The 13,685-nt window shown below is 40.9% G+C and overlaps 1 protein-coding gene across 5 annotated transcripts in view; it reads left to right on the top strand.

Annotated features, from left to right (window-relative positions):
• Positions 1-724: 724 nt before the first annotated feature.
• LOC109624575 (suppressor of tumorigenicity 7 protein homolog) overlaps positions 725-13,685 on the top strand; it is a 53,995-nt gene continuing 41,034 nt past the window's right edge. For all 5 annotated transcript variants that reach the window (XM_069528984.1, XM_020079358.2, XM_020079357.2 and 2 more), the window contains exon 1: positions 725-1,018. The gene's annotated coding sequence lies outside the window, so the exon portion shown is untranslated. The remainder of the gene's footprint in view (positions 1,019-13,685) is intronic.

Below are 13,685 nucleotides of genomic sequence, written 5' to 3'. Positions count from 1 at the left end.
ATTAAATTAAATGTAAGTTGGCACTGACACCTGTGAGGACAGAACTGCAGATATTGAGTTTAAATCAAAGACAAAGTAAATGAAGGGATTTGAAGTGCATCTTAATGGCCTTGATTTAATTTAATATGTGATATGATGAAAATCTAAAGAATTTGTAGAAAAAAATAATACCAGTGTTTTATATCTGTCTTCATGATGGCAAAAAATCTTGATAGGTTTGGCATGGCGTGTCAGGGCATGAAAAAAGAATAGAAGTTAATGACCTTTCATAATTTTTATAGTTTAATGTACATGTGTACATTATGTACAATGCATCTTTGTGACATTTCCACACAATATAATTGGTAACAAGTGCAGAGGTGTTATAGTTTGACTGGTATTATTTCTTAATATACAATACAACTTTGTTCATCCTGATGGCACTTAATAGAATACCAAAAACAAGATACAACAATACAACTAATACAATAACACAATGAGAGGACTGTGCAGTTAAGTTGAGTTGATTTATTTAAAAATATCAAAGATCATATTAAATAAATTAAGTAATTAAATAGTTCACACTGTAGATATGCATCTAGACAAGGGTTGGACAGTGTATGCATGTTTTTATACTTTAAAAATAATGTCTTAAAACTCAAAATTGTATTCAAATACTTTTATTACAGTAAACAGTGGCACATACATATAGACAGAGGCTATATAAATCAAATATAATATATCTGTTGACTGGACATAGATAAGAAACGAGTAAGAAAACCAAACACACACAAACAAATGTATTATAAGAAATCTTATAATAGAAGCCACCTTGAGGCGCAGGTAAATCAGTGACAGCGCCCTCGTGAGGCGGGCGGAGCTAAGTGTCCAGGTTAGCGAGCCGGTGGCTAACGTTAGCAGACAGACACGTCCACACTCAGTCCTGCTGCTGGATGCTGGACACATGTCGAGCTGCCGCTGGGAGAAATGCTAGCTAGGAGCCAGCCTTCAACCTGCCTCCGCACGCACACTACCTGAGGTGAGCGCCCACACACCCGCGTCGCCTCCACGGCGTTAACCCACGCCGCCGGCGCCTCCACTTTGTTTCTCTCCTTGAAAACTTTGAACGCTCACCAAACGCTAGCTCGCGTTAGCACGCAGCTAGCGGGACGAGTGGCTAACTCTTAGCCAAGTTTAAATGGATACGCTGGGAGACGCGTGTGACGCTGTTGCGCGCACACCGCAGCATCAGTGGGACATTCCCAGCGAACGTGTGACTTAACTTCTCCTCTCCCAGCACCGCCACGGGTCACCGGAGCGCCGCATAGTTCTCAGTGCTCCCTCGTCTGCTGCTGCGCGGCTTCACCGTGTCAGTGGAGTGCCGGTGTTGTTATCATCCATCTCCCCTCACTCGGGGAACCCTTCTGTTATGGCTGCACCGTGAGCGCACACATAGCACACATAGCACACTCCCTGAGTTTGGTGTGAGGTTGGGCACTGCTTGTTTTTGCAGTGTGGACCTGCAGTGATTGCTCTGCTGGGCTCTGAGCGGTCCCGTTGGCAGTGTGTGAGTGTGTCTGTGTGTGTGTGTGTGTGTCCCTGCTCTCCTGTGACCGTGTGCTGAGCTGCAGATGGAAGAATGTGCTCTTTCAGCAAAGCCAGCTGGCTGCAACCAGAGACGTCAGGAGAGAGCCTGTGGGCGCGCAGAGGCCGACTGAGGAGTCTCAATGGTACTGTGCACGCATGTGCATGTGCAGGGACTGAGGAGCCCTCAGCAGGAGCTCGGGCGTCTGAGGGCTGTGTGGTGTGGCATCCCTGTTGCCGCTGATGACTCTCATCCCGTCACTTCTTGCTCAGAAAAGTGTTCAGTGTGTAGTCAGCTGCTGCCCGGTGAGTGGAGTCTGGAAGACACCTGACATCCTGCAGGAGTCTGCAAAACACACAAGATGATTTGGATCATGTCCGAGAATCTCTATACCCTGAGTAAATGTTATTCAGCTACGATCGCACCCCCTCTCCATGTTCTGCCTACTGTATATCAGTTCTGGTAATAGACAGTTTTACAAACAGGAAAAACACAGCACTTCTGAACTATACAACCCCTTGGACAGCTATCACCCCTCTGAGGTTTTATGTAACACCGGCAGGGTTATGGATGACAATGTAATCACCTTTACTACCTTTTAAATTCAAGCCCTTTCACTGTGCTTGTGGCATCCTGTAACACAGTCTTAATTCCACTGCACACACAACCAGGCAGCATTCGAGATTACTTCCTGCTTAGCACCAAAATTACAAAGATAACAGATATATGTGGCAATAACACACACTTCATCTATTGTAATAATATTGACTAGAGGTCTAAAAGAAACCTTTCAAATACATAAATGTAGGAGATTTTTATTTATGTCTTTTACACTATGTACAATTTTGGCACATGTTTATAGTCAAATTAACATTTGTATTGTTGCTGCAGTCAAATTTTGCACCACTGAACTGTGTGAAGTGTGAGTAGGAAGTTGATATGGACTTATATGCATTCTGTATTTCACCAAGGCTGTTAATAGTTTCAGCATGATCACATTTAAAAAATGACACCCAGGCCATTGCTCTCTGCTGCCAGTGTTATTTTTGCAGGGAACTTTATACCGTGATGTTGGATTGTACAGAAAAACCACACACCTATTGTTATTGAGCCTAAACTGAGAGTAATGTGTTACATTGATAACGTACTTTCACTTCCTCTTCCTCATTAACGTCAGTATATAGAACTGATGTATTTTCCCAGTTCCCCTTTCCCCCCATTTACACATCAAAACTACCAGGAGGTTGTTACAACAGCCACTTTCTCTCAGCTCCTCTCGTTTGAATTCAGTTAGCGGTTTGTTGCATTTCCCAGAATGACTTTTGGCATCCTCCAGAGAACTTGCTTGGTGATGTTGTGTCCCCCATAGGTGGCAAAAGCAGTAGCTATAATAATACTAGGAGAGAGACAGATCCCCATGGGGAATAAAACAAGACTTGCGTTAAGGGATTGATACGGAAATCCAACGTTGAACCTATGGCAACATTTTTAAAGATCTATCTCTCTCTGTTGGAGACAGTGTGTGAAGAATTTTCCTTGGAAATGATAAATGGCACTGCACCTTTATATTGTGTATCACTAGTATTACTCAAAAATAATAAATGTATGTCCAGGTTTTAGAATGCAGTTTACAAGATATATTAGTACAGTTGGGCTGAGGGGTGATACCAAAGACAGGCTACCAGTATGTCGCCAACATACAGAGACAAATAACCATTCACACCTACAGACAATTTAGGAGAAAGCTGGAGTACCTGGAGGAAATCCACGCATACACAGGGAGAATACAGAAATATCCCAGCTGAGTCGGGATTCAAACTGGGAATCCTCTTGCTGTGAGTTGACAGTGCCACTCACCACACTACCCTGCCGCTCTCGTCCAATCTCACATGTTAGCGATAGATTTTTGATTAAAATCTAACTTATTGCGCAACTTCATTTTATTCATCAAACATTTTTGGTCATCTTTCCATTACATAACAGGGGTTTCTGATGTTGCTTCTGTTTTCCTATCATTAAGTCAGCAGTGGGGCATCTTGAGCCAATAACACATTTTGCATATTTTTATGAGCTTTAAGACCCTTTACCAAACGATAGACTGCACTAAAGGCAATGAGCTAAAAAAAAAAAAACAACTTTAAAGACCACTCTGATTAGGGCAACTTTTCCAAAAACATCTTTCATTCTGAGGAGTTTTTTAAATTTTCAGTGGACTTGCAGCACTGCTCAAATGGAGGAATATATATATATATATATAATATATATATACCAGAATTTAAATCTCCTTTCAGTCACTTGAAGATCACATTCAATTCGCAAGTTAGAAGTTGAACTAAGCTGAGCTCAAAAGAAGGTAGACCCCATTCCTAACTGTGTAGATTGCTAGACTCAGCAATAAGCTATAATAAGATTGTGGCTCAGTTGCCAGAAATAATTGGTCCTGTACTCTGTAATAGGAATTATAATCTGGTTGTGTAGCCACAAGGCTCAAAACGTCAGACTCTAAAGAGCAACTACTTTGTATTAACAGATCAACTGCTCGTAGCCCCCAGTGACCATTTGAGCAGTGCTGCAATTTAAGAAAGGGCATATGATGTGTCTTAATGTTCTGTGGGGAACGTTGGCATAATAACAATTTGATAACTTGTATCTGGGTTCAGACATACTCTGTAGGGCATCATTCCCAGGCTTCATTTCCCCCAGAGAATGAATTTATGCATCAGACATATAAATGAAATCTCTTTGAAGATTGACTTTTTTTTTTTTTCCAGCAGACTTTTTCTATGCAAAACACTGTCAACCTAGGATTTTACAAAGAACAAGGTAATCCCACAGCTCTACAAGCAAAGAATGGTCTCTGAAAAATATATATAAATAAGTCCAGAAAAGTTCAGGACGATTGATTTTACATATGACAGTACAATAGGGCCTAATAGCCTCAGTGTTACAGTTCAGTCCAAAAACAAGCCTTAAAAAGTTTGGGTTTTTAAAAATGTATGAGTATGTAGAAATGCTCTGAGTTAGCTGACTGATGTGACGCACTCAGACTCAGTACACATTTACCACAAGGCCATATCAGACGAGCCAGGAACCCCTATTTAGAACCTGTGCACCGCTTTGGTAACACGATCTCCTCCAGAAATGTTTGCCCTACCTTTTGATGGCCCAGACTGCCCTGTGCTGCTCTGCCTGGAAAAAAAAGTTCTGTTTTTTTCGTCCATTCACTGAGCTGTACCCACTTAGATCATCCACATCAGAAAGCCTGAATCACCATGACTTCTGCACCATGAAGTACCCAAAGTGGTAATTCAAGGCAACACTCCAAAGCTTGCCATGTAATATCTGACCCACCATGATGGCCAGGGCTCTAGCCAAGCGAGGTAAAGGTCACTTCTGCTGCGTAGGCACCCTGGCTCTTCAAAATGTCAAAGACGCTGTTACTGAAGTACAGTAATGAGGTGAACCAGATAACTGCCATTATGGATTCCGCTCATAAAATTTATAGCATTCATGAGCAATGAGAAGTAGATGAGGAGAAGCTGAGATATGGGTGGTTCAGCCTAGAGCTTAGTAAGAGGAAGATTTAGAATGTTTTGTACCATTAGTATCATCCTAATGTGTTCAAATGTCCTGTCAAATACACCGGCTCATCAACTGTAGCCTCGATGCAGTCAACAAATCTTTTCAAATGTTTCTGTGCAGTGGTCTTAGCAGCAGTGCAAGAAACTAACCTCTTTCTCACTCCATTTATCGTGGTATGATAAAACATTCCCAGTGTTTTAAATGTTTCTGAGGAGGTCAGACTTCCAGAAGCTTACTACCTAAATGGTCACCAGAGTTCATTTTATACTCTGCATTTATAGGAATATTCGTTGTTGTGGTAATTTTGTACCATTTATATTTTTCTCTGGAACATTTGTCAAAAGAGCCAATGCTCAGATATTCTGTACATAATGAGGAATCTTAACCTGTGTAGTTCATAATAACAGAACACTGACCTCACATGCTGACCTCATGAACTAAATGGGTCATAAATTCTGTTTAATGGTGGATTATATGCCAAAGAGATGAGTTCATCAGAAAAGGTTAACGGCCACAGACGGGTTCTCCGCCCTCTGTTCCTCATCCAGCCTTCCTGTTTTGCATACAGAGACTGTTTGATGAATGACATGCCCATTCGCCTGTATTTACATGTGTTTGAGATACTCCAGATTTGACTGCCTGCACATATTTGAATCTATGCAAACTGTATGATAAAGTTAACAATAATCTGTGTTATTGCGTACAGTCTGTCAGAAGCATGAGGCAGCTATGGTCTGCATTATTAATTGGGGATTGCTTGAAGTTTTAATCTCTGTTTTGTAGCTGCTGGTTTTACCTTTTTACTGCTCTTGGAACTACAGTGCTTCAGCCCTCAAACTAGGACCTGTATTGACAACTCCTTTTAGTGTTACAAAAACCTCCAAGAATAGCCAACAGGTAAACAAAATGGAAAATTACAGTTGTGATTTTCAGACCTTAAAATAAACCAAACAGGCCAGTCTTACCTCAGTCCTCATCTTATCTACAGTTTTTTGTTTTGTTTTTTAAAATAGCCTAACAGGCAGTCTGGTGACTGTGTGACCCATATATACCCACTCAGATTGTACTGATGTCCAAGGAATGCAGAGACAGTGCCTCACTAGAGTGGCCAGCCTCAGGAAGAATGTACTAATGTTGTCAGGTAACAGTTAAATGTTTACTCATGAACAAGTCTATTCACTACATCAGTTCGTAGCTGCTCATAATGGTTCAGAGAGAAATACACAGATGAAGAAGGGCAGGACAAAAGAAAGATCCAGCTTGTAATTTTACAAAATACTGTGTAGCGCCAGAACAGAAGAACATGACAGATGTTTTTAAATCAAGTGTTTTAAAAATGTATCCCAGAGTGGAGTCTCTGTGCATCACCTGACAACTTCAACAAATATTGGAATATTGTCAAACTCAATTAAAACGACACCTGGACATTGGTCCTTTTATACTAGAAGGTGGTCTTTGAGCATGTGTTGAAAAAAAATGAGAACCACACCTTTTACTATAGCTGCAACTGCACCCCTATTTGAGAAGGGATGCAGTCTTTTTGTAGTATTTCTCTTTACTAACAACACAATTTTGTTTCTACCACCTGAATAATGTAAGAATAAACCACAACACTGCTGGAAAAAGAGGAGATGTAGTTCGCAAACGGATGGGATCTTTAAAATCTGAATGCATCCTCCCTGTATTATCCACCCTGACTGAGCTTAGCTCGTTTGGCCTTATTCAGATTAGTCCTGCTACTCAAAAGGGACTGCTCCAGAAGAAGTGACAGCCCACTCCCTCTGCATGTTATCAAGCCTCTTCCTTTGTGCATTCACTTCACTGGGTTTCTGTCTTTGAAGTTATTTATTAATAGTGTTTGGAAAGCTGTGGCCCTGTCTCTAATGCAAATTTGTTAAACGCACATTCTTCTAAAAGAGATTTAGTGTGCAGCTTCAGTTGTGATAGAAAATGTTTAATCCAGTTGTCTTCCTCTTACACCACTAGACCTTGGGATTTTCATTGGTTGTCCACACATTAGTCATCTAGTAATAGAAGCTCTGGGAGGCAGAAGAAGCTTAGTTCCCAGTTTTGACCAGTTGGTGTCAGCAGTGATAGTGACAGTGTTCCTGACCCAGTTAATTCAGTGGTGATGATGCTGCGTTTGAATTTTGAACCAGTGGAGGTAATCAAAGCCTCAACAACCTTTCTTTTGTGGTAGTCTGGCTCCTGTGAGAGGAAAAAAGAGAGGGTATGATTGTCTGTTATTAAATCCAATGCCAATCCCTGCTGTTGTCTGCACTGTGGATGCAGCCAGCCTAATCCATATTTCACAATATGGCCCTTTTCAGCTCAGGAAATGACCAGGAGTTATATACCAAATCTGACCACTAGCAAATATGCCCTTTACAGAGTTTGACATTGATTGCACAATGCCCTATGGCCAGTTAAAGTCTGTACAGGGAAGGTTGATTGACCAATCACTGGTCCCTGTAGGCAAATGACTGGTTAAAAGTCTATCTAAAGATTATGACAAGTTTGTCACTCTCTCATTTTGAGAGTGGAGTGGATGTGGCATCCCAATATATCGCCAATAACGAGGCTGTTTCTGAGGGTGTCCACTCTTATAGCATTCAAATGTAAGCCATTTCATGACACTTCACTGAGATACTTGTGGCTAGCTAGCCATTTAGCCAGCTGCATTGATCTTAACGGCTTCAGTAACATCTGAGACTGTATGAAGTCTACTGTCTGGTATTGACGTTAAAGGTAGGGTTGGCAAGTTGTTTCTGAAACACTTATCTTAACTGTTAAAAATACTCCTCACGTTCCGCCATCAATAAATTGTTGTCTGGAAAAAAAGAAATAGAAGCTGGTATCGGTGGCCCTGGCAACTTTAATAAATAGACTGATCATGTAATTCGGACTGACTGTCACTAACCAACCCTGTCTGCCTGCGTCACCCTGACCATGTGGAAAATGGCAGAGTGCAGCCAAAATTCCCAATTCTTCTATAAACAATTACTTCCACTGCAAAACAAAGTGAGACAAGTGCATGTTAATGTGTATTGGGGGTTTCTGGGGGTCAGTTGCATATTTTTAAAGTGTAGCGAGGTCTTGCTCCTGCACTCTCGGCTTACCAACACTGGCTTTATTATAAAAATCTAAAATACTGACATGATTATACACTCATTGTTGATGTGTGATACTCTTCCACTGTGAGATTTGTTTTCAGCAAGAAAACTCATTGTGTCACTGTTTGTGTGACTTCTTAGTTTCAGCTTCTCACTGACCCACACCCTGGTGGCAAGCTACATGAATTCTAACTTCTCAGTCAGCAGATGGGACATGGACCAAACCAAAAAATGATGCCTTATTCATTTTTCTCCAATACAATTTCTGTTATTTTGGTTAGTATATTTTCTGAAGCTTTTAATTTTAATTTCCTGATTAGTAATAATAATAATAATTTCATACTAAGAGATGCCAATAAATGTCTTTAACTGATCTAGTGTCCAATTGGGCTAGCGGGGAAATTGTTTTTCTTTGACCACCACCCTGGCTGGCTGATTTACCAGCTCTAGTAAACATATTGGTGTCAAAATAGCATGATTCTGAGGTACTGGTACTAAAACACTGAAAGAGGATGGAGAATTTTAAAAGATGATAGACACACGCCGAGACGGATAATGCTTCTCTGCTTGAATTTGAAAGAACATGTTGGTGTGTGTGTATATATATATATATATATGTATGCACCTACATTTATTATCTTTTCTATTGCATTAACATGATTTAATCAATCAAGGATAGAAGGAGTTGTAGCTTAAGGCAGATGGCAAATTTTAAATATTGAACGCTTTGTTTTTTTTCCTTGATGTTCCGCTTTTATGACTTTCAGACCCTGTTATCAACACAACATCAAGTCTTCTTTATATTTGAGTATGTTGTCTTGGCCCTCTAATAGTCTTCTCCTGCCCCCCCCCTCCTCTTTTATCCTTTTCCTCATTTTTCCTCTTGCCGAAGGATATCCACGCTCCTCTTACGCTTATTTTCAGTTACCTAGCAACCAGGAGGAGATGCCTATTTGGGGTGGTACTTTGCAATGAAAGCGGGGGCGGGGTGAGGTGTACATTGTTCAGGAAAAAATGGCTAATGAATGCAGTTCTACTGACGCAGTGAGGAGCACTGTTTTCAGTAAAGCATTCATTGAACAACAAAATGTTTCCATTTGTCCGATTCAATTAGCACTCCCATTCATGTGGACTTCACCACTGTTATGGCTATGTGTTTGCAATTCTGTAGCACAGTGGCCACTGACCTTTTCAAGGCCAAGATCCAAACGTAAACGCTGAGATCCTCCCAAAAACCCACTTATATCATATTAATCAATATTTAATTAATTCTGTTAAAGGCTCAATGTACAATAGAGCTGCAGCTATCGATTATTTTTTTGATCGATTAATCTAATGGTTATTTTATAAAATAGCCTAGTCTGAACTGCTAATCTGCCTTTTACAGTCACATATCTCAGCATAAGAACAATTAAGTAGTATTTCAACAATGTGTATTGTTAATTGTCTCACTGAACTGTAGGGTACTCTAGTAATAAAATAATAATAAAAATAAAGTAAAATAAGGTTTGCATTTAAAAAACAAAATAAAGAGCTTTTGGCACCTTAAAATAAAGTGCTGAATTTGAGAAGATGTAGTTTGAGTTTCCCCTTTTCTTCTTTCTCTTAATATAGAACTACATTAAACATATAAACAGTCTCAACAAATATCAACAACTAAACAGCTTTGTTTTGTCTTTTCTCTTGTTCAGTGATGTAAACTCTACCTTGTGCTGCCAGGATTCACTACCGTTAGGTGCGCAGGTTGAAATAAGACTACTGTAAGGAGGGAAAAAGTGCAAGTTAAAATAGAAACGCTCCATCACAATCTAATCAGGTGAGTCCATGCTTTGACTGTGCACAGTCACCTTCCTTACGACGCGTTGGGGCACGTCATACTGTAGAGTCGTGACATTTAGTTTAGTACATAATCCAACTTGTATTGAAGGAAATACAGGATATAAACCAGCAGCACCACCACCAGTAGCAGGCACACTGCCTGTGTGTACAACAGACAACCGACACACAGCTGATCTGCGGAGCAAGCTAAGTCAGTGAGTCCAGAGCGTTACAGGGATCGACAAGTGAAGACTGTCGAGATCAACCACTGGTTGGCGACCACTGCTGTAGCATGTATGCAGAGCACGGTGCCAGGATGTGAAACCATGGACGTTGCATGAATCAAACACACTTCAACTGAATAGCGGCAGTTTGTAGAAAATCTAGGAGAGGTATGGTGACAGTGATGCAGGATGTTGAAAGTCTTCTGTCCATACCTCTGAAACACAATCTGTACTGACAGATGTCCAATTAGTATATTCAGTCACTAAATTAATTTAATCAGGTGAAAACTTCCATTTGAAATTTGGAGCTATACAGGTTCTTGTTCTGACCTACGGTTTATGACTCAAGTAGAGCTGTTCTGAATACCATTTATTGGACTTTGGATCTTCAGTGAGAATTTCTGGTGAATAATTAAAGCTTCAGCCAGGACGAGGACATAAATTTGACTTAAATGTTACAGTTTGTTATGATCATCAGTGATCGTCTAATCTCTGTAAACAGATTCTGCTTATGATTGTGCAGAATCTGTAGGTGACGGATAAGAGTCGGAGGCCAGAAGCCTTCTGGTTTCTTGTTTGACCAACCATGTTTGAGCAAGCTTTGGTTGCACACAGGTAAACATTTCGTGTGTCCATTAACTAGACTGCATTGGCTATCGACTTTTTAATTTATCCGCTTTCATTTACAGATAGCTGTTAATAGAGTTTAGACAAAATGTGGTCTGGAGCTAAAACAGTTACAGAAAGTCTTGCTGTTCTTGGTTTGAGAAACATTCAACATGTGTGGTAAAAGAAAGTCACTAGTCAGACTGTTAACATTGTACAGTAAACGGAAGTGTTATGTTGTCTCCAGCAGAAGCTCCAAAATATTGGCTATTGCTTCTGGTGGCTAATTTGTTGTGTTTGGGATCCGAGTGTAATGATGGTTCAGCTGTACTTGAATTTTCAGGTGATTTGCTAAGCTATTTGTAAATTTGCCATATGCTCTTTATCTTTTATCATCACAAATTCAGAAGTTATACTGCCTGAGAATAACTAATAATAATTCATGTTGAAGCATTATGAATAATGTTGGAAAATGTTGATGGGAACAGTTGAAGTTCTGCAAACCACTGTGTGTAATTACTTCTGCCTTGCTTAGCCCCTGTGGTTATCACAGCAACACTGTGGCACCACTTCTGAGCTGTTCGTCCCTACAGAGCTCTGATAAGGGTTGGAGGGAGTGGCAGGGCACTAGAATTGTAGTTTCTAAAAAAACAACTTATTGTAAGCTGCTGAAATGTCACTTCAAATTAAGATACAGCAGGCCATAGTTTTACCATCTACTGATTGATTATTTTGTGCCCCACTTTTTATGGGGTGTCAGGAGTTAGGACTGGTTGTCCATTTACTAGAAGGTCAATGGTTCAGCCCTAGTCTCCACCATCCCGCGTGCCGAAATTTCCTTGGGCGAAATACTGTCCCTGTCGGCAGTGTGTGAGAGATGTGTGATAGAGAAAGTGCTGCATAATAATGTACTCTATGAATGCGTGTGTGAATGGGTGAATGGCAAAACTGTAAAGTGCATTGAGTGGTCATCAAGACTAAAAAAGCTCTGTATAAATACAGATCATTTACCATTTACCCTTATCCACCCAGGTGACATGGTGCAAAGTAACCAAAACATATTTCGAATTCTCCAAACCCAAAATCAAATTTCGACCAATTTGGTGACTTGGCACCACTAGAGATATTTTGGGCAGTAAAGCAGGAGCAGTGTCAGGGTGTTTTGCCTGTGCTTGAAGCACAAAGACTTGAGAGAAGGAGGAGGAGGAGGAGGCGACTGGGTATGAGACACAAAAGAACAGAGGCCTCCATCAGTACACGCTCCCCTATTCAGCTGCTGAGCTAATCCACATCCTAGCTAGCTTCACGCCATTCACAGCGGGGCCCACAAGGACGTCTGGCTGACCTCCCATCTATTTAGGTTAGCAGGCTGTTGTACGGACTCACCACTGTACCCATTCATATGCTCAAAGCCGATCCACTCTGCACCACTACTGCACTGTTACTGGGTTGTGTGCACTTGACTACATTTAAAGGCTCCATACTTCAGTCTTCATTAAAGTTTTACTATATGCATCAATAATGAGACTTACCTCTTGTAGTAGGTTCACTCCTCGTACATCAGTGTATCCATGCATCCAGAAAGAGGCCGGAAAAACTTGAATCATTTAAATTTAGAGCTCTGAAAGGATTCAGATGTCCTGAATACAGCGCCCAGGGTTGTTTTTTTTTCTAGCGACAGCTGTGATTTGGGGCTTTCAATACGCACATATGCTTATTTCCAATCTTGTCGCTACATGGCTAGCTATAGCCACAAGAACCTTAGCAAGTATCTTATAATATGACTGCTTTGAGGACATTTCTTCAAATTTGACACAAACACTCAACTTGGATAAACTGATCTGATTTTGATAGTCAAAGTTCATTCCCATCGCAGACAAAAGCCAGATGTTAGAGGGTGTTAGTGGACTACACTTGATTTGGCTGTAAGTCCAAAAATGTCCTTTCTGGAAACTGTAAATGTTAAGTCTTTCATTATGTGTGCATCACATGTTTGGAACCACACAGTATTTACAATTGTTTTCACTTACACCATACATTTGATGTGTTTTGCTTCAGCATGTAAAGATTTGAAGGTTTAGCCATTTTATGTTATGGGTTTCTCTATATGTACTTTGCTTTCTAAACAAGTAGCAGAGTAAGCACTAGATATGATTTAATGTGACATTTCTTCAACATTTTTACCTTAAATGCAGCTTTTACTGATGAAGTTGTGATGACATTAGAAAATGTGTGTTTTTGTAAACAGCAGGTGAACACGCAGCAGTCTCCAGTGCTTTGCTCTATACTCGTTTCAATTTGTCCAACTGACGGACTGCAGCCCCCTGCCCCCGCGCTGCTTCTGCGTGTGTGTGTGTGTGGACAAACAAATGGTAGACAAACCATTTTGACTGGCCTGCTTCCCTCTCCTCTCCTCCAATGCCCCCCTCAGCTCCAGCTGCCTTCCTCCTCCCCCTCTGTATCTCTTTATCTGTCCCCGCTCCTCTCCATCTCCATCTTGCTCTCCCTCTTTCTATTTTTTTCCCTCTATGATACCTCCTCCTACTCCCGTCTCCCATCTTACCCCTTTTTTGCCTATGCCCTTCTATCTCCTGCTCTGCTTTTTGCACTCCCTATTTTTCCACCTCTTTCTGCCATTCTCCCCCTTTTCTTCCAGTTTCTTTCTCCTTCTCCCTATTTACCCCCTTCACCCTCTCTCTCTGTCTGTCTCTCTCTTATTTTAGCAGCAGTAGAGGCGGTCAGCCTTTTTACTGCCCCCACCCTGCACCCCAGTCCCTT

The sequence above is a fragment of the Paralichthys olivaceus genome, chromosome 7, assembly GCF_024713975.1.
Source record: "Paralichthys olivaceus isolate ysfri-2021 chromosome 7, ASM2471397v2, whole genome shotgun sequence".
Lineage (NCBI taxonomy): Eukaryota > Metazoa > Chordata > Actinopteri > Pleuronectiformes > Paralichthyidae > Paralichthys > Paralichthys olivaceus.
Note: the sequence above shows the minus strand (reverse complement) of the source record. Positions and strands in the feature narration are given on the sequence as shown.